The 22,012-nt window shown below is 40.5% G+C and overlaps 1 protein-coding gene across 2 annotated transcripts in view; it reads left to right on the top strand.

Annotated features, from left to right (window-relative positions):
- LOC141773910 (protocadherin-15-like) overlaps positions 1-22,012 on the top strand; it is a 316,265-nt gene that overhangs the window by 26,015 nt on the left and 268,238 nt on the right. For both annotated transcript variants that reach the window (XM_074646072.1, XM_074646070.1), the window contains exon 2: positions 13,246-13,303. The gene's annotated coding sequence lies outside the window, so the exon portion shown is untranslated. The remainder of the gene's footprint in view (positions 1-13,245; positions 13,304-22,012) is intronic.

Below are 22,012 nucleotides of genomic sequence, written 5' to 3' on the forward strand. Positions count from 1 at the left end.
TCTGCTCCGTTGCTTGCTCGTTTTCTCACACACTTGCTGCCGCTCTCTCTCTCTTGCTTCACCACTCACTTCCCACGTACACACACACACTCCCACAACTCTATTTTTCTGTATTTCATATTCCTGTTTTGCAAGAAAAAAAATGGCCCGCATTCTTCACATTAAAAGCAGTCTATAGGCTGATAGAGGAAACCCAGAAAGTCGTGGAAGGTCAAATGTTTTAGGTTAGGTTACAACCTGTTCACACATTTGCAATACAAATTATTTAAAAAAATAAAAAAGTTTATATGTGTAAAAACATGCATACAGTCCCTTTAAGGCATCTTGTTTGTGCTGATTGCTGGCGCTGTGCTATGTTTTCGGAGTGAAACCGCCGGACAGGGCTCATGCTGATGGATGAGCAACTCGAGGTGAAAAAAGGGATTGTGGAGTCAGTGCAGTCCTCGCGCTCACAGGCTGTCAACCTGCCAGCACTCAGCCGAAACCTCGAGTGATTGCATACAGACTTCAGCACGGTCACACAAGGACCACACGGGCCCCGTGATAGTGTGCATACAGTGTGCTGCAGATGGAATCAATAATAATTGAATGCAGGTAGAAACCGCATACATTGCAGAAGGCTGTGTGCAGTTTGAAGCCAGCGTGATTTACACATGTATATTAGCTTGAAGTTCTTATTAATTAATCCCACAATTTGTTGAGTTCAGCAGGAAATCATATTTTTTTATCATATATGTTTTATATATGTTATACTTTCTTATCTAATACGTGTTTATTAAGGCTATCAAAGTTAACGCAATAGTAACGTGTTAACGCAAATTCATTTGAACGCCACTATTTTTCTTTAACGCATTAATGCAACTTGCGATTTTTAGATTGTAGCGGGCTCAGTTGTAAAGCTAGAGTAAAGATACTGGAAAAACTTTTAAAAATCCATTGTTACCAACCATGTCTTCGTGATGAAGGAGGCTAAATAACGCTCCAAAGTTGCGCTAAAATTTGGCAAGGAAAATGTGTTCTATGAGTAGCAACGAGTCTCCCCTTTACAGACATGCCCACTTTATGATAATCACATGCAGTTTGGGGCAAGTCATAGTCAAGTCAGCTCACTGACAGCTGTTGTTGCCTGTTGGGCTGCAGTTTGCCATGTTATGATTTGAGCATATTTTTTATGCTAAATGCAGTACCTGATTATTGATTTCCAATAATAAATATACATACATTGGCATAAAGCAAGCATATTTGTCCACTCCCATGTTGATAAGAGTATTAAATACTGGACAAATCTCCCTTTAAGGTACATTTTGAACAGATAAAAAAATATGCGATTCATTTGCGATTAATTGCCATTAAATATTTTAATTGATTGACAGCCCTAGTTTTTATCTTATATGTTTTATATATGTAATAGCTTTTTTATCTTATATTTTCTTATTTTATGTTTTTGTCATATATGATTTTTGCCTGTTTTTGTTTTTATTTGAAGCACATTGAGTCTATGCCTGTCGTATGAAATGAGGTATATAGGGCTGTCCCGATTACCATTTTTTGGGCTTTGAAGCTTTGGTGAGAAATATTCGAAGGTATTAGAAGCTTTGTGGTGCAGCGCAGCAGACTGACAAGTTCTTCTGTCTGTCCGTCTCCATCTCCCTCGTTTCAGTACCTGGGACAGCGCCACGTCCGCACTACTGTACACACACGCATGTCTACACACAACAAACAGTGATATCCTTCTGAGAATAACTAATAATTATTGATGTTGAATATGAATGATGAATAATCTTTTGGGATTATTCTTTATTTTATGGTCTTTTTTGGGATTCAAATACTTATTTGGAGGTTGATTACTATGGCAGCGGTTGAAGCTTTGAAGCCTTTGGGTCAGCCCTAGTGCTATATAAATAAAATCAGATTTTATTTGACTACAAGAGCAATCAACTTGCATCTTTGTCTTCACACTGTTTTGCCAGATCAAGGGGTCACCGGGGAGATAAAACACTGTTATGTTCCCACTCCTCTGAAGGATGACATTTAGCATATACAGTGAGCGTAGCCTTTATCAAAGAAACAGACAGTGACATTTAAGAAAGCGCCACGTTGCACTTGTTTGCACTTGTACGGCTGACGATAAGGAAGCTCCCTCTCATCTCGAGGCTTCATTAATTTTTTTTCTGAATGTGAAAAAAAAGGGCCGTAGTTTTTATTGGCACTCAGCAGGATTGTGCGGTAGCCCTACACACCTTGTGATCTAAGTAAATTAGCTGTGAAATGTGGAGTTGTGCTGATGTCAGGTTTTAATTGAAACCCTCTCTTTCTCACTTTCACGGTGGGCTACTTAAATGTTTGACTTTTTTTTTTTTACATAACCAAATAGAGCATGACAAACCCGTGGAATAAAAAGTAAATCGTAGATCATTTTTTTGTGGAAATGACAACACATTCATTCACTTTGTCTTCCCGTGTCAGCCGTTTTCAGGGTTGCTGTAAGGCTAGAGTCCTTCTCAGAATATATTGCCAGTTCACTCCATTACAATTGTGTAATATAAATTATTTGTATCCGCACACACAGTCCATTCTCCTGTGCCCCTAAATGTGTTCCCATTTAGCAGCTTTTGTTTCTTACCTTATTGTGCAGTATGATAGGTTATCCAGCAAAATTGGACATGCCACCCTGGCTTATAGATGTTTTTACTTTGTGACCTTATGTTCATATGGTAAAGCTCAGTCCAGTGCAGGAGAAATCGCCGTGGTCTATTTATGTTTATAGTTTCCTGTAATCGATTTTCATTTGCAGAAGCCAGAGAAAAATCTAGGCCACCTTTGGAAAGGCCAACAATGCCTCAGTGGGCAATCAATGGCGAGCATTCTACTTTTACTGGAAGTGTTTTATTGTAAAAAGCTGCACCCCAGACGTTTTACACCGAACGCTTGTATGTTAAATGTTACACAATGCACTGTTCCAACACATCAAGCACATGTTTTATTCTGGTGTTTACCAGAGTAGGGCACAGCATCGCATGAACACCTAACGGCTGTGTCTGTTTTATTTAGTAGCAGGTCAGACCGAGGACTTGTTTTGGCATGAACCTACAGGGTGCAGTCAGAAAATGGGGACACCGGCATACAGACTTCTTGCAGCGCTGTTGGCTTTGTAAGGGTATATTAAGCTTTTTGCAGCACTGTTGTGGTCTTTCATTTTCTGCAAAGTAAGGTCAGAGATAATTACTACTAACATAATCACAGTCTAGTGAGTGATAATCTTGGTCCTCTGGTTATTGAAAATCCCTTATTATGCATTTCAAATGGGCCCACATGCAATTCAAATGACCATTCATCTGTTCATGAAAGGGACATTCAATGCACTCCAATAATTAAATTATACCCACGTAAGGCAACGTTTATACTGATTATGGCAGCTGTCATGTTAATATCTTTACAAGGTGATCTTTTGTTCTGATTTGAATTAAGGACATAATAGTATAGGACATAACCTGATTAACAGAGGAGGTTATTTTTTTTATTTGTTTTTGTTTTTACAACATAAAAAGGGCTCATTTTAGTTTAGATGTAGCCAGAAAGGGTGTAACATTTTTAATGTTTATGTAGGTGGTATTTAGGATGATAAACAGTCTACAGCCACGCTAGCAATTCTAACATGCTAATGTTAAGCAGGTATTGTGTTACAATTAGGGCTGTCAATCGATTAAAATATTTATATATCACACCAAAGCCTGTAATAGACCTGCCTGTCCACAAGAGGATAGCATGTCAGTGTCACATTTTGCTTTGCCGAGATTTGAATATTACATGTGCAGGACCAGCAGGGGCAGCAAAACCGCTCTGGTTTAGGAAAAACGTTGGTTGGCCTAAAAATAAGTACGTAAACTATGTAAAACACGTACGGAAACAAAGTAACATCAGTACCGAAAACACTAACATCACTACAAAACATGTGACAAACGACACTAATGTAAGTCACAAAACAAAACACCAGTCTCGAATATTGGTCCCCTGGTTGAAAGTCCTGTGTTTGTTGGACCCATCCACTTATGTCACTAGCTCTGAGCGTAGCATTCGCATGGATGCATTTACATTGCGGTCAGTACAGTCCACATGGCGTACAAATGACACACCTAAAACAAGAACGGCGTTCTTATTACCTGCTTTTGCCTTGCAGCATTATCTCGTCATTCACACGCCTTTTTGGATGTTAACCATGCTCACCATCTTAACGTGTCAACATTTGCTATTAATAGCATTAAACACAAAGTACAGCCAAGGCTGATGGTAATGTTGTTAGTTTTGCAGTTAGTTGGTCATAAGCCAAAGTATTAGAATGTGTGAAGTTGACCTGATAATGGCGTTAGATGTAAAGTTGAAGGATCACCAAAGTTATTACAAATTTCATGCATGGCGATCCATCCAATATTTCACTCTGAACTACAAATGTCAAACTCTTGGTGATGCTAGAGAAAAGGGCAGGAGATCACGACAATCGGTAGACTTCATCCTCTGGGGACCATGAATGTCTTCAATATTTCATGGCAATCCCTCCAGTAGTTGTTGAAATATTAAAATCTGGACCAAAGTAGTGTACTGACCAACATTGCCGTCCCTCGAGCCATGCTGCTAGCGCATGTCTAAAAAGTGCAGGCCCGAGGCCAATAATTCATTGGGCTATGGAGTACTAAAAGATAAGGGAAACTAAACAGAACAGAAACAAAGCCACAACAGCAAGACTAGCTGTACCATCTTTCCAAAACAAAGTAAACAAAAGGTGTTCTCGGGGGCATGGAGTGGAGACAGCAGAGAGCCCTTTGTGCTCCCAGCCTCTTTAACAATCAGAACAGATGAGGTACAACTGAGGGTAAAGGACACAAAACACCACAAAGGACCATCGGAGGGACCACATAGCCTCCTTTCTCTGTGTTTTGTTTCTGCACACGTTCCACAAAGGTCATCCGTGTACTGGATGCAAGAAATCAAAAGAGCAAGAGTTCAAGGAAAAGAGCCAAGCTTCCTTGTGAAAAACAATGAATACCAATCAAGTCCCTCTCCTACTCCTCTTTTTCCTTTAGGCTTTGGCCAAGCACACATCTCTTTAGGTTTACAGTATGAATTGCCTACAAAGTAGAAAAGTTCACATGGGTTGCTTGATAATTCACAGAGTTGTTCCAGGTCTATAGATAGAAAGCTCAGAGTGCATTAATGCTTGAGACCTTCAGCTCAAACCAGAGTTGTCAAAATGTGTTTTCTAGACTCTGAATAACAGCCATCATTGATCACCGCTGTGCCAAGAAAGATAAGATAAAACTCAATAAATTGCATTAGTCTTCTTACTTTGACTATGGGGTTTAATGGCATCTGCTGTAATTTCCTGGACTAAATGGAAAGATCTTTGTCCCTTCCTATCTCCCTCCGTCTTGCTGTCTCTCATTTACTGAGTCCGTCCACCGCTCTGCTCCAAAGCGGCAGTTTAAATGTGGCTGTTTTCTCACTAGAGAGTGCCTCGATGGCTTTTACTGTCCATTAAAGCACATCAGCAGAGACACGTGTTAATAATAAGGAATATCTCAGCTTAATGGCTAGCACCACAGGTCCAGGGCTGTCAGACTATGAGTATCACATGCTGAATGAATTCATAAAGGGGAGCTGCTTTTAGCACCCTGTGCTGACGGTGCTGATGAATGATCCCATTAAGTTAGGCGTCACACTGCATACAGGCTGACTGCATTTGTGTACAGGTGTTACAGGGTTATTTTTTATGTTTCATTATGATAATCGCTATCATACAGTACGTAACCAGTCATTGACTGTTTGAACTAATATGTGTTTTGAAGTGGATTATTGAATTTACACCTTTTACATTAGTCACACTGTTATGATTTTTTTTGTAACAGAAATACATAAAAACAAGCAATACCAATTTCAGTATGCAAGTAAAAAACAAAAATGCTAGCTTCACAGTATACATGCAGTTTGTCGTTATACCAACCATATCCCACCCACCTCTACACAGGTGCTCCAACCAACTAGTAGGAGTTGCTAGTGCAACGTCGTAGGACGGAATCCCTCACTGGCTTCCCCCTCTGGAACACTGACCGTAGTTTGTTGGACCATATTGCGTAGAATGTCCTTTTTCTGTTTTCTGTTGGGAAACACTTTATAATAACCATCATTTATAAATGGTAAATTGCTAATTAATTAAACTTAGTTAATAGTTATTTTATCATTAGTTTGTGTATATATGGTATACACGTCACCATTTAACATATCCCTGGTTTGCAGAAATGTCCAATGCCAACATTTTTACCTGCCGACCCGGCTGGTTTGGGCTACAATTTGGAGTTTCTTGGTCTTCCAAACCTATAAGAGCCTGAGACGAGACACTGCTTGAGAGATTCAACACATGAAAAGAATGCCCCCCGTGTTGATGCCAAAGTCATCAAGTTTCTCGCTCGATTGGTATTGTGCTGAGATATGCATGGTTGGATTTAGTGAATTGTTAACATTACAAACTTTTGTCTCAACACCAGACTGCTGGTAGTGCAATGTTTTTGTAACACTAAAAGAAAATATTTAATTCATGCGTTGACTTAGCATCCCATTTAGAAAATCGCTAACCTTTTTCTTGTCAAGTGCAAATGCAGCACACCAGCTTCCAGCTGGTTGATGCTTATGATTTACACTTGTGACTTTGTACAGTGTTTACCTCATGCAGGGCTCTAAGAGCCAGAGCAGCACAGTAGATGTAATTGCAATTACAGTGTTGACAGTGACATTGTTGCCTCTCGAGTCCACACATAGACAAGCTCTTAATCTGAGGGAGGATGTGGAAAGGGTAACGCAACAATTAATTTGCATACTTATAATAAGCATTCTGCTGTTGTATAGGGATTTTCACTTCTTCTGCTTCTCTGAAGACATGGCCATAAGTGCAATATATATACAAGGAGGCTCCGATCCTCATTCCTCATGTTTTTTTTTATTATGATTATTACTTTAAAGTCAATAGCTCCCGCTGTGTTACTGATAATCTAAAGTTGTTAACAAGACTTTTTAGAGGACCAAGTCCTTTTGAAAAAAGTTCAACAAGACATTGATTAGCTTGCAGAAAATCTCTTAAATACAACAGGAAAATACATCCCTCCTTTGAAATATCTGCTCAGATTAAATGAATGTTAGTCAAAAAAAGCAATGCATTTTCCTTGAAAGTAAAATTTATGAAAATGCATCATTGAGATTACAAAATACCCACTAAAACACTAACAACCTCAGGTTGGATTTTGAATACTAAAGTCCTCATTGAATTGCAGATGTGGTGTTCTGTCTTAATGCTACATGGATTAACTAATGCCCTCTCATTGTCATAACAGCCAGACTCTGAGACAGGTAATTACGAGTGTGGTGGAGCGGTGGGGGGTGACATTCATGCACCTCATAATTCTTCATTATCTACCCAAAGCAGTTATTTTCCCTGTAGTAATGTCCTTTCTGTACTTAACCATGGATGCTTTTTATCATCAAAACTGAAGTTCGACATACACACTAACATAACTTTAGTGATATGCCAGAACCTCAGACTGTGCCCTCTAGAAAAACTACCTGAGGTGTTTGGAGGCTGGCCTGCTGGATTAATGCCGTGTTTATTTGCTTGCTCAGAGCTTTCCATTGCCCTAATTATCAAGTGTTTTGGCAACCTGTTCTCACTCCCACCTTGTTATATACCGTTGTTTGGTGAGTGCCCCTCAGCATCGCATACCGATGCACGGAGGCGCCCTTTAGTGACTGCAAGCGACGAACTAGGCTTTCAACTAACTCCAATGTAAACCCACCCGCGGCACTTGACGGTCAGAGCATGTGACATATGTGTCACGTATTGTATTAAGAGCGTGAGAGTCCGCTCAGGGCGGGCAGGAAACAAGGTGGATGGGTCAAACAAACACAGGACTTAAACCCAGTGGACCACTGTTGGTGTCCCGTGTGAAACTATAAGTAACCGATGACTTATTTTGTCACATAGTCCCGTGAGTCATGTGAGCGGTTAGTCACTTGGTAGACACGTAAGTCATACGTCAGTAAAGTTAAAGTCAACCACGACCGTTGCCTTACCCTACCTAAGTGGTTGTGTTGCCTAAACCTAACTTCCTGTGAAAACGGAACTTTATTTTGAAAGGACACTTTGCTTGTAACGAACGTATATTGGCAGACCAACCCTGCTGAGTCCAAAAGTAACTCAAGAGGGCTAGCTACCTTGGTCTCCGATGCCGAGGTGCATTGACCGAACGGCAGTATTTGACAAGTTGGGAGTGAGAATGTGTTGGTTTTGGTTAATTTAACCATACAGTATAAAACTTAAAGGAATAGTTTGCCGTTTTGGGAACTATGCATAGATCTGAACTCTCATATCTTCCTGTTAAATACAAAGCTACAGCCAGGAGGCAGTTAACTTAGCTTAGCATAAAGACTATAGGAGCTGGTGGAAACGAGCTTGGTTCTATCCAAAGGTTAAAAATATCCACATACAAGCACCCCTAAACCTTAAAAAGTGATTAGGCAAAGTTATATCTTGTCAGTTTTGTTTCCTTCTGCTTTCAGTCTTTATGCTTTCATATTGAATGGACAGACATGGGAGTGGTATCAATCCTCTTATGTCTTGGCAAGACAGCAAATAAGCGTATTTTGGAGGGAGGCCTGAAGCGACGGGCTGTCAGTGTTGCAGACGATTTCCTCGCTAGATTTAGTGACTTTTTGGAGCTAGTGCCGCTACTTTCATTGTGAAAGAGTTTGCAACACTGGGTTGGGTTTTTCGGTTGGATCATTTTTAAAATCGAGTGCACTCTTGCTAGTTTCTCAGTATTACCAACCCTTCCTGTAACTCATGTGTTAGGCTATTTTTGGAATACACTTAAACCACCAATTTTGTCATTCAGGTACGAGGCCCCGAGATAAGATTGCCAAATGGACATCTACAACCACAACTGCCTTTAAGGAGAAGACATTTCAAAGGCAGAGAAAATCCCCATATGGTCTCAACAGAGAGGCTGTACACTTTTGATATTGCCAGTTTATGTGCAAGATGGCCAAAAAAAAAAAAAAAGGGATTTCTACATCTTATATGGCATTTGGCAAAATGTTAAAAATGTTATAGGACTAAGCAGCTCTTTTAATTTGACACTTGGCCTGTATTTTCTAAATAAATACTAGTATAACCTACAAAATAGCCTACTGGATACACTTGGCAGTTCAGCTGCTGTGAAAAACAACTACTTGCATTCAAACTCTGTCCATCTCTTCACTTCTTATTTCTCTCATATTTTCCCTCCCACTCCCCGACTCTGTTCCTTTGCTGCTTCCCCTCTGCCTTTTCCTTTTTCATGTTCCCTTTCTCACCCTGTGTCTATCATTTCCTTTTCTCTCTCTCTCTCTCTCTCTCTCTCTCTCTCTCTCTCTCTTGCTGCCTTCTCTTTTCTCTTGTTTCCTTTGAAGTGCTAAACAATGAGAGGGCTTCACTCCCTGTTAAGCTCGTAGGGAAATCCAGGCTGAAACTGCATGGCACACAGTGCAGCGAAGCAGAATCTTGTCCTCGGGACCACGGGGGGGTGGGCGGGGTGGAAGGCAGCATCAGAAGTATAGTCAGCATGCGGTGACAGTGACAATGGCTGCACAGAGCCTTGATCCTCCGAGCCTTCACCAGACTACATCAGCGCAGCGTGGCTGATGAGCGCTGTGACTCATTTTCCGGAGAACATGCCTTTCTGTGCCCGTGGCTCTGATTGTTGAACCTTGACAACTGTCCGTTTCTTGACAGGATGTGTATACGAGACTATCAGGGTGTAATTATGGAGACCGGGAGATTTACATGTCAGGGTTCCTATTGACTGTAATTATTGAGTTTACAGCATGTCTGCGTATAGAGGAGAAAGACAATCACTCGTCCTTCCATTGTCTTTGTCTTCCCCCTCCTGTCTTTTGTCCTTGCATGCAGCCGCAGACACATCCATGCAGTGATGAATGCTATTCATTACTAAAAGGACGGAACGGGAAATGAAGCAAAATGAGCGCATTGGGAAGCAATCCGTGACTGTGGCATATACTATCGTCTGCTGAAACATCTGAGACATGTGTTTATCCACTCCCACATGTTTCCTTGAAGCTATATCACACAGTTGCTCACATTTTTTGCTGTATGCACCTCCCTTTGCGAAATCTGATACAGCCTCTCTCCTCTACAATTTCCTCTCCTGTGTGTCTTTTTCTCTCATATTCATACACGCTAATGCCAATACTGCGTGATGTTCTTTTATGTGGCCCTTGATGAATTTCTAAAGTCAATCTGTCTCTTAGAGCAAGCTCTATAATTCACCCTCCATCAGCCACCCTTAATGCAAGCAAATGCCTTCCCTCCTCCTCATAATGACGTGAGTGATTCCACATAGGGATTTGTGATGACAACTTGACATTTCACATTTCCATGAATCAAGAATGTTATTGAATTCATATCTGTCTAGAAAAAGGCATATGTAGCATATTTGCTTTTTCTCTGCCTATAAATACATGCAGTGGTGTTTGTGAAGCATGTGGGTAAAGAAGATTACTTCATTCTCAGTGAGGCTTTGCAGTTTCATCTGATGGCCGTTTAATTTGTTTGATCACTCTGATGAGATGACAGTCTTATGGGTCTATCCAAGCTGATAGAATTGCCTTAATTCTTCAGTTCTCTGCAGGTCATTTCACTCCATTAACAACTCAATTTGATAATTGCGGTAGGCTATAGGGTTTGAGAGACTGACATCACGGTGCAGGTCATTGATAACTGCATAATGCATTAACAGATATCTGATTAGTTAATAAGATGGTATTCTCATGTCAACAAATTGTCTTGACATTATATAAGTGATGTTAATGTGAACCTTGTAAAGATATGAGGGACTGATCCGGGATCGTTGGCTATATTAGTCCTGTATGACATTTCATAGTCCTACTAACACTCAAATATTCATACAATTTATGGGGAAATCTGTGACAAGACAAACTGTTTTGTTTTAATTCACAAGATGAATTAACAAATAATAAGGCAATCATTACAATTACAAAGTTATCATCCTCAAAACTGATCAGGTATCACAATAGACATAAATCATTTACACAGATAATTAAAAATGAATAACAAAAATGTAAGCAGAATAAATCATAAAAAACACAACATAAATCAAACAAAGTTTAAAGAAAAGTTAAGACAAGACAAACAAACTCTTTAGATGGATAAGGCAATCATCCTAGTGACTTAATGCAGGAAAAACAATGTCAGACAAACAAGAGTAATGGCCATGTAGGGCTGTTCTCATGCACAGTGGTGTTTTTGAGCTAAATACGAACGATAGCATGCTAACATGCACACAATGACATTTCAAACATGAATTGAAAACTTCTGAACGGTGATGTGTGTATCACACGCCGCCGACTGCAGGTGTTGAAAGTGACCAATCAAAGGAGGGAGGCATCAGCCACAAGCTGTATCCGAAACTGCATACTGCATACTACTGACACACGCAGTATACAGTATACAGTATACAGTACATACTGCATACTGCGTTCCTCAGTAGTATGCAGTATGAAACAGTTAAAGTGATTTATTTTGCAGTATGCTAGACCAGGCTTTAGCCTTTAAACCAGCTCTTAAAGCACTGGACAAAAAAAAGAACTTGACCACTATAGCAATATTATCGATAAATACAACTTTGATTTTGATGTTTATGTTATGTTTGTATACTTTATAAGATACTGCAGGTAATAAACTATTTATTCTAACAGCTCATAGTGAAATAAGACAGCATCATCAACGAGGGGAGACGGTAAATATAAAATATTGCTCGACTAAATTTACATTACTCAAACTGCTTTTTCAGTTACAGAAACAACAGTGGAATGATCTCACTACAAATATTAGAGTAATGTTAAAAAGGGTCATGTTGTCTCAGCTGGTATCTCTCTGCCCCGTCAGCTCCCATGCCACTCAGCTGCTCTGTGAGCGTCACTGGCCGACTGGCGAGCGAGCTATGCCCGCGGCTAACCGTAGAGCTTTTCAACTCCAAAAAGGCAGATAACCACAGGTTCCCCTTAATTTATAATGGACATTTGTGTTGTGATATTTAAACAAACCATCTGTCAACAAGGAAATAAAAACCCCTCATCTACGAGACCGGTCTCTTGAGAACTCCCGCCAGCTCATAGCGGTCTGTGAGCGTTAGAAGTCCAGGGTTGCCCAACATTTTTTAAATTTTGGTCAAAAACTGTGATTTTTTCGACTTCAATTTCCTTTACGGAGCAGAACTCAAAAACGATTTAACTTTGGAGCTTCAAATTTGGTGTGATGGTTGACAGTGTGGTCTAGTTGTGCCTTTTAGGGTTTAGAAGTCCAGGGTGCCCACCATTTTTGAAATATGTCCAATCCTAACTGGCCCTGGCTGAAACCACAACATTTTCCATTGTAAAATTGTTTCTATCTGTGTTTTTTCTTATTTTATACTGTTACTCAAAGATCACAGTCAGCATCAAGGTTGAGTTGTACCCAAAGACAAAACTATCTTGCAGACAAAATAATTAAAGCTCCAAACTAAACAGCATGAACAGAAAAAAAACAGAAAGACACCTCTCTTTGTGTCTATTCAGAAAAGGTAATGATGCAGGTTTGGCCTTTATGCACAACGAAGGTCTTTAACAGCGTGTTGCAACAGTTGTTTAACACAACGGTGCAACATTTCTCTCACAGTGTCCAGTGTGCTGTGTCTAAAAGGGTTCAGCTTTGGTCCAGAAAATATGATTTGAATCAGATAAAACTCAAATCAATCAGACTAATTATGCCAATTTCCCAGCCAAGATAAAAATTATCATAGAGGCACGGTATCTGAATAATATCACCCAGGATTCACCAGTATATTCTCATACAGTATAAGGCTACTCTCCATCTTTGCACAAGACAAACTCAGATGTTTGTAGGGCACTGGGCAGCTACAGTACTGTATGCATCACTGAACAGTATAATGGAGACTGACAGGAAATGTGGGAGTCTGATAGGATATTATCTGAGAATGAGATTATGAATTACGCTCATATTCACAAATAAGTGAGAAGATGATTGCGCTGCAGTTGGCTGACTCTGCATTTGTTTCTATGTAGATGTTATGAATTGTTTTACATTGTGTACTTTATGGATCTAACACCTTCCTTCTCTTTTCTGTGTAGGTGTGAGTGAATTTGACTAAAGGGCGAGATGTGGTGTGATCACAGGAACTCAAATCAGGTATGTCTTTCTCAGATTTGTCTGTTGCGTGCATGTTTGTGTGCATTAGTGGACTTAGAGTGGGGCATCCCAGAGACATAGCCTACTGAATCGTGACAGGATGGACCGTGGAGGTTTTTAAAGCATTGCTTTGCTATGTTTTATTGATGTCGCAAAGATGATTCGCCCTGACATTTGCTGAAGTCTCAAGCAAATCTCTTGCCATCATAAAACATAAAACAGCTTGTCCAGGGTCCACTTGGTAAATATTTAAGGGGTCCCCCCCATCAGTTTTGACCAGCGTCCAAGGCCCAGGTTGTGTTGTCTTTAGAGTAAGACTTTTACTGTTATTAGGTCCACCCTTACCTTTAAAGCTAGGACAGGAACTAGACTCCAAAACAAACAACACACATTTGAGCCATTGGGACTCAACCACACAGCCTGGCACCAGAAAAGTGGTTAAGATCTGCATAGAGCTGCAGGTCTGTGGAGTTAATTTCCAGTGGGATTCACAGTGCCAGCTACCATTTCCTGTTGCAGAGAATTATTGTATTCACTAAGTGGAGCCAGCTACAGTATGTGTTTGGCCTCGACCTTAAGGACTCTTCACATTTTGCTGTTAAGAGGTTTCTAAGACACTTTGACTCGACAAGCCCCAGACCTCTGATTGATCCCCGCCTTCATTATTGTCTCAACAGAATCTCTGTTCATGTGATGATTTAGTCTTGGCAGTTTGCTCTTTGGCTGGACCACAGAGGGCCAGCCCTACAAAACGCAAAAGTCTGTCACTGAGTGACTGACTGAGTGATGAAGTTACACGATTGGTCAGCCAAACTGTCCCTTACGCAAATGAGCCCGTCCAGCACGACGCATCCGGCTCAAGAAACTTGGACCAAGCTTTCAAACTAGGCAAACTAGTTCTAAATTGAAACGAGACTCAGCAGTGGCATTGCCTATTTCTCACTGCAAATGTTTTCAGAAGTAGATTTTGGTGGATTGTTTAGACGGAATGACAGAAAGTTAAGCAGGCAGCCATGTTGTTTCATGTTTCAAATGGCAAGCAGACAACCAGGGACCAATTGCGTGCATTCTACGATCGGGTACGTCACCACTTGCACGGCCAGTTGAGTGGAGCAGTGCGTCCCCTAGTGTCCTCGCCACACCTGGTGGACATGTACTGCTGGATTTAACATTATAGACATGACCACTGAGTACTTCTGACCATACACGGACCAGACATATACTCGGGTTTAACCGAGTCTTGTTTTGTTGGTGAAAGGGGTGAAACCAGCAGCACATCTTAATAGTCAATATATGTATCCTGATTGGGCGAGGGAGGCATTTAGAAGACAAAACAGTTGATAGAGCGGGAACTGCTGCCTGTGTGGAACTAATGAGGAAACATTGTGTTTTTTCTAATAAATGAATTAAACAGATGTTGGACTGGTTTAAACAGTTACAGTCTTCATAAACCAGATTGATGTAACTGACTGACAACTTAATGTTAGCCATGCTAGACAGAATGAGAAGTGACATGTCAGAAATCAATCGATTTGGGGGTCTTCTGCTTAGCAACAGCAGTTCTGTTAAGTACAAATCTCTATCTGTGCCGGAGGGTGCCACACTCAAACTGAGATTGATGTAATTATTGATAGAATGAATATAAAAATGGCTTTTCACACCAGGTGCACAAGATTTTTTTGATATTTTTTTGTTGTGTAAAATCTTTGTACTACTGTGAATTAATGCAGGTTTTCTCATTTTCTTCCCAGCAAAAAAGTCTTTTCATAGCTGCCAGATGCAAGTACTCATATTTATTGCAAATGCAAATTAGGACTCATATGTTGATGATTTAAATTTCTCTCTCTCGGTGCGTCTCTTTTTTTAACCGTCTCATTCACCCTCTCAGTTTCCCCCATTTCTTTGTTGTGTAAATAGGAAAAGTCTGGTGTAGACTTTAGCTTTTGGTCCAACACTTCTAAAGGTAACAGGCCCAGTAACTTATACACACACACACACACACATAGAAGGACTATGCACACAGATTTGCAATACGCATACTGAGTGACAGGCTCAAAGTTTGTGTGTGAAGTGAAGAACTAGAGGAGGGAGAGGAGAGATGGGATGAGTAAAGAGGCAGCGGTGCAGGAAGTGGAGCATGTGCCACAGCATATAGGGGACATACGCTGAGCGAGTGTTTGGAGCGTGAGGGGGAGCTGATGAGGTTCAGATGGTTATACTCATAGATGGCATGTTCGGTCAAGCACATGGCACATACATCCTGCTCACATGGTACTAAGATGGGGATCAGAATCAGAAAGAGATTGGGCATACAAGTCAACTTTATATGTGTAAGAACGTGAAATCACAGCAGAGGTTGCTTAAGTGGCTTCAGCTCAATGGTCTTAATCTAAGGATGTCATCCTCTATTTTTGCTGCAAAACAAATCTATCTACGGGTACAAATAAAGTCACCTGAACCTGAAGGACTATTGTATGCCTTCACTACATCATATAGGAGTCACTGAAGGTGTGATTTGTTTTCGTGGGCCATAGCCGAACCTGAGACTCATCTCATTAATCACATTTGTCACTGTTGTCTTTCAAAACAGTCCCTGCCTCTTCATTTACCTTGCATGGCAGCTGGATTCTCGCAATGTCACAAGATCATCGCATAAATCGCGGGATCACATATCACACGAAACATCCATCTTGTCAGGTTTCAAGTAATGCGTTTGTGCCAGGCAGGCCAGAGCACGGACCAATCAGCGTCCTGTAGGGCTGGACAATTAATCCAATTTTATTTTCAATTAAGATTTTTGGCTTCCAACAATTCCAACATTATTATCAATATTGTGATATGAGTCTAGATATCGTAAAAATTTTGGATATCATAATATGGCATAAGAGTTGTCTTTTCCTAGTTTCCAAGGCTGCGTTACAGCAAAGGGATGTAATTTTCGGAACTTACCAGACTGTTCAAGCTGTTCTATTAATTGCCTTTACCCACTTAGCCATTATATCCACATTACTGATGATTATTTATCAAAAATCTAAATATTTTGTAAAAGCACCAATGGTCAGCCCTCCAATATCGTTGCAATATTGATATTGAGATATTTGCTCAAAAATATCGTGATATTTGATTGTCTCCACCCAGCCCTACCCATGTGGCAGTGCGCTGCAACCGGCTCTAGGTCACATTTTATCTATGCAACCACTGTATAATTATGGCAGCTCCTAAAGAGGTTAGCGTAGATGCTGCAATAGCATCAGTTATATCAGCACTGGAGAGTATTTCTTCATTGAAAAAAAGAACAAAGAACGGCACTGAAAACAATGTTTTCTCTCTTCTCCCGACTGGTTTCGGCAAGAGTTTGATTGACAGATGATTCATCCGATCACCTGCAGAGTATTTTTTGAAAGTGCCTGCCCTTTTCGAAAAAAGTTTCCAATGTAACACTTATGTAATCTCTCTCATCACTCAGACCCTGCATGCATCTCCCTGACAAAGCAGTAATCAGTGCACGGTTTTACTCTGCCTCACAACCCTTAATGGGATGTTAAAAACTGTGGCATTTTTATGACTGTTGTTTCACTCATCTCCAATTTCATTTGGATGTTTCCAGTAGGCAGAACACAAACTACAATTGAGGGAGGCTGTGCTGTCTGACAACTTTTTTTTCTTGTGTGTGTGTTTGTGTGTGTGTGTGTCTTTGCATCCTGTAAGCTGTGCTATATTGACCTGCGGTGCACCTGGAAGTGGGTTTTAAAGGGTTCAGGAAACACAAGAGGTGTGTGGGTGCAGAGCACACAGCAGGATGAAATTGCTGGAATAATGTGTTTGTTTGCAGTTTTGCAGTGGAGATGGCCAAGTTTCTGAGTCCAGTTATTCTGTATTTCTTTTAGCCTATATTTCACTGTGAAGCAGCACTGTATCTTAGGTGTATATCGCTGTGAAGCTAGGGCGGCATGTGAAAGGGAAGTGAGAATCTGTTAATGTCGGTAGTGGCCAGTAACACATTGTACTGTACATTGAAAGAAAAGGACTTTCAGTATCACGTGTTGATCTTTCCTTTGAATTTCCTCATGAATAGTTTTTGAGATAAAGCAGGTGTACTTATCGAGCTCCATGCTCCTCTGATAAGATCATCAGGTCATGTGTTTCCGGTTGAGATTGCTGTCTGCAAGTATTTCCACACCAAGTCTGAAAAAAAGTGACATATTTGAACGAAGCCTTGCAGCTAAATCCTTGTTTCTAATTACACTGCTTGCAAAGCAAAGATGTCTTTTTGTGTGTTGGAAAAAACATTTGGAATTCTGTTATTGTCAAATCTGTTGAAGGGCGTTACAAGGGCAAAGAAAAGGCTGTTAGTCATTGTCATCGTCATATTATTTTGTGAATTATTGTTATTTTCAGTCATCGTGACAGACTGAGGTCATCAGTAACAACAGAATCTGTCAGATAGAGGTGAATGACAGGAACAGGGAAGAGATTTAATGGCCCTGTAAAAAACAAAACCCATAATCCCACCTCAGACACGCAGCCATTTGGTAAAACTCACCATTCTCTTGTGGCCTTGCCAATATAGATGACCTCAATTCTTTATTTTTCTTTTGCAAAGAATCATAAAACGCTCAGTCATCACTGCTCGAGCTCAAACTATTGCTGATTGGACTGCAGCTATCGGTCATTTTAGTAATCGAGTATTCTACCGATTATTCCATTGATTAATCGGATAAGAAATACTTTGGCTTTATTATTAGAGCAATAGTAAATATACAAAATAAAAAATAATAAGACAGGTCTCTTAAAATGAATAACTAATTAGTCTCCTTTTATGAAAAATCAATATAAACTGGAAAAACAAAGTTCGGAAACTTGTGTTTGATGGATTATTTTTCTGTTGTTACAATGCTAATTGTCATTGTATTTTACATCGTTGGAAAGCCTGTTTATTTACCTTCGCAATGATGTCCAACTTGTAAGGATCATGCATTTGTGGGATGAGCAGCACAGCTGATTATGTGGGTAGCGCCCAAGAAAAATTTGCCAAAATGCTCCGTCAATGGTAAACAGTGTATTCTCCTGTTGGTATTGACTCTTGTTTTGAGTTGTTTGGTGGATTGGATGATTGAACTCTCTATCAGTAACAAGGAACAAACACGACATATTGGCAATTTTACACTTTATTCATTTAATACAATATGTCAGGAGCCTCAGTAGCGGTGGAAGATCCATACGCAGCCACAACAGCCTGGCACCTCCTCCTCATGCTGGTCACCAACCTGGTCACATGTTGCTGTGGGATGGCGTTCCATTCCTCAACCAGGATTCATTGCAGGTCAGCCAGTGTGGTTGTGTTGGTCACTCTAACACGTACAGCACGCCCAAGCTGATCCCACAAGTGTTGAATTGGGTTGAGGTCTGGACTCTTGGCAGGCCGTTCCATTCTCTCTACTCCCACATTGTGGAGGTAGTCTGTGATAACCCTGGCTCTGTGGGGGCGAGCGTTGTCATCTTGGAGGATGAAGTTAGGTCCCAGATTGTGGAGATATGGGATCGCCACTGGCTGCAGAATCTCATCCCGATATCTCACTGCATTGAGATGGCCTTCAATGATGACAAGCCTTGTTTTGCCAGTGAGGGAGATGCCGCCCCCCCCCCCCCCCCCCCCCCCCCCACACCATGACACTGCCCCCACCAAAAGCTGATACTCCATCGGTGCAACAATCAGCATAGCGTTCTCCACGTCGTCTCCATACTTTGACCCTGCCATCCAACTTTCGCAGACAGAACCTGGACTCATCACTGAACATGACATTCGTCCACATGTTCAGGTTCCATTGTCTGTGTTGTCGACACCAGCGCAAACGGGCCTGATGGTGAAAGGCAGTCATTGCAGGCTTCCTGGTAGCCTTATGAGAATACACTGTTTACCATTGGCTGAGCATTTTGGCATATTTTGCTTGGGCGTTACCCACATAATCAGCTGTGCTGCTCATCCCACAAATGCATGATCCTTACAAGTTGGACATCATTGCGAAGGTAAATAAACAGGCTTTCCAACGATGTAAATTACAATGACCATTAGCATTGTGACAACAGAGAAATAATCCACCAAACACAAGTTTCCAAACTTTGTTTTTCCAGTATATAATATGTGTCAAAACTAAACCCATTTTATGCATTTAAGTGCCATATTACAGTTTTGGGTGTAAAGTAAAACATTTTCTGAAATGCAAACAAATAAATATAAATAATAATACTAAATAATTTAAAATTACTTTAAAACAAGGTACACATCTTATTGGCTACTCCTATAAAGGTACTGTAACTTTAACTGATCGAAATGTGATGATATGTTCGAATTCAAAATTGATATTAATTAATTGATATTCAGGGATCTTTTTCCCTGTGTGCTCTCGCTGCACGTCTGCATGTATGTTTGCAGATTATGCAAAAAGAAACAGCAAAATAGTAAACTGCAGAAATATATTTTTCTTATTTTTTGGAATATTTTAGATTTTTCTCATTTCAAGTTTAATATAGTTTGGTTTTATGTGATTCTAGTAACGGTTATATTTACATTTTCTGTTAAGTTAAGGGCTCTAAAAACTGGTTATTCAGTGACTTTTACTGCATACCAATGAAAAGGGTTACCTTGCACGATTCTTACAGCCACCAGCCACAGTGGCAGGTGGACACAGATGTTAATTTCCAACCCTTGTAGATGCTGCAGTCGCGTCAGTTCTATCAGATCTGGAGAGTAGTTCTTCTTCATTGAAAGAAAAGCAAAGAACGGCACTGAAGGATTTTCTCATTGGAAAAGATATTTTTGCTTTTCTCCCAACTGGCTTCGGCAAGAGTTTGATTGACAGATGGTTCATCCAATCACCTGCCAAGTATTTTTTTTGAAAGTTCCTGCCCAAACAGTTTCCAACGACTGATTCCATCTGGCAGGTCAGGTTACAAAAAAGGTGAAACTTAACTTTGTTACAGAACTTAACCATTATATCCACGCACAAAAGAATTCAACCTTTTTGCATTCACAGGTGATTTTTTTTTAAAGGAAAACATATTTTCAAGACATGCTGAGAACAATGTAGCCCTCTTTTCCATGTCTGCTCGTCAATGAGCCGGTGTGTCTGTGGTGAAAGGGCATATTCAGGAGACTCATTATCTGACAAGTAATGAAATGCATGAGTCTCTACTGCTGCTAAGCCCAAAGCTATGATTACAGGGCCAAATTCCAATTCACTTCGTTTGCTGTTCGTCTGACAGCTGTCTGTCTCCGGTCCTGTTCTCCCTCCAGTGTATTCTAGATGTTACGAAATCGGCTCATTCTGCCGCCTTCAAATCCAATCTCTGTCACGTCACATCTGTCTGATCGCCAGTGTGGAAGGCGTTTATAAATGTCTGAGATTACGTGTTATTCATCACACGCATGCATGTACACACACACACTAACACTCAGGAAACAGGAAAGAAGTGCGCACGAAAATGAAGTTGCAGCGTCCATTCGGGGTGTTTGTAGTTGGAAATGACAGACTGATTTTAATAGATGAGGTGTGTTCCTCTGAGAGCCACAGCTATTATGCTAGTGGAAATAAAACGGCCCGAATAAAGTCCAGATAGAGAACAATGTAAACTAAGCACATTTGGCTGAATCTGGAGTTTTCTTTTGTTTTTTTGCCTCACATGAACACAAACAGTGAGGCAGATTTAGCTATCTGCTTACTGGGCACACAGGTCAAGGGCGTTTTTCAGTGAAGGGAAGTTTTTAAGCTTTTGTTCTCTCTCTCCCCTCCTCTCTGTATCTGCCGTTACTTCTTTATCTCAGCCCCATCTCAGCCTTATCTCCAGATAGCATCTACGTCCTTTATCTCCTTCATCTTATCTGTAGAGCCAGACACAAGGAATTGCGGTGCAAGAGAGGGAGAGAGAAAGAGATAAAGGGAGAACAGGACTCACATAATTAGGGACAGCGGGGGAGAGATGGAGAATAAATGGTGTAAGAGAGTGAAAAACAGAAGGATTCAAAGGTTTTCTGGACGTGCTGTTAAAGCTAGGGTAGGCAGGTTGAAGCAAATGTGATTAAAAAAAAAAGTGATTTTTATAAAACGGTCACTATATCCTGACAGAAGTGCATGAGACAGGTAATCTGAAAAAAAAATGTTGTGCCTCTGTGTCCTCCGGTGCTCTTAATGGCATCTGCAAGATTTCACAGACCTGAGGAAAACAACCAATCAGAGCCGAGCTGGACCCTGCCGTCTCTGAGCAGTGACCCATGTTGAGATCAGTAACAGAATATCAATTGAGCCAATAGGAACGCTCTCTCTCTGAAATGACCTGTGATTGGCCAAAGTCTCCTGTCATGGGCTAGATTTTTAAAGCCTGAAAACAGAGCCATGAGGAGGTGCAGAAGTCTAGTTTTCTCTCAGAACACTTGAATTACAATATGTTGAAAGGTTATTATGGAATTTTTGCCCAACTATGCCAAAAATATTCTGCCTACTGCAGGTTTAATGCTACTCATATAAAGTTACCCTCTCCACTGCAGAACAGCATTAAACTGTATCTGGTTAAATTGTCATTTTAATAATTAAAATGTGTTTATTTCACAATGACAATAAAAATAAAAGGTAATTTTAAAATCAGGAATTTAGTAAAAAATTTATTTAAAGGAGCTAAATACGGGATTGGGAGCGTTTCTGTTGCCTCTCAACG

Source organism: Sebastes fasciatus, chromosome 9 (assembly GCF_043250625.1).
Source record: "Sebastes fasciatus isolate fSebFas1 chromosome 9, fSebFas1.pri, whole genome shotgun sequence".
NCBI lineage: Eukaryota > Metazoa > Chordata > Actinopteri > Perciformes > Sebastidae > Sebastes > Sebastes fasciatus.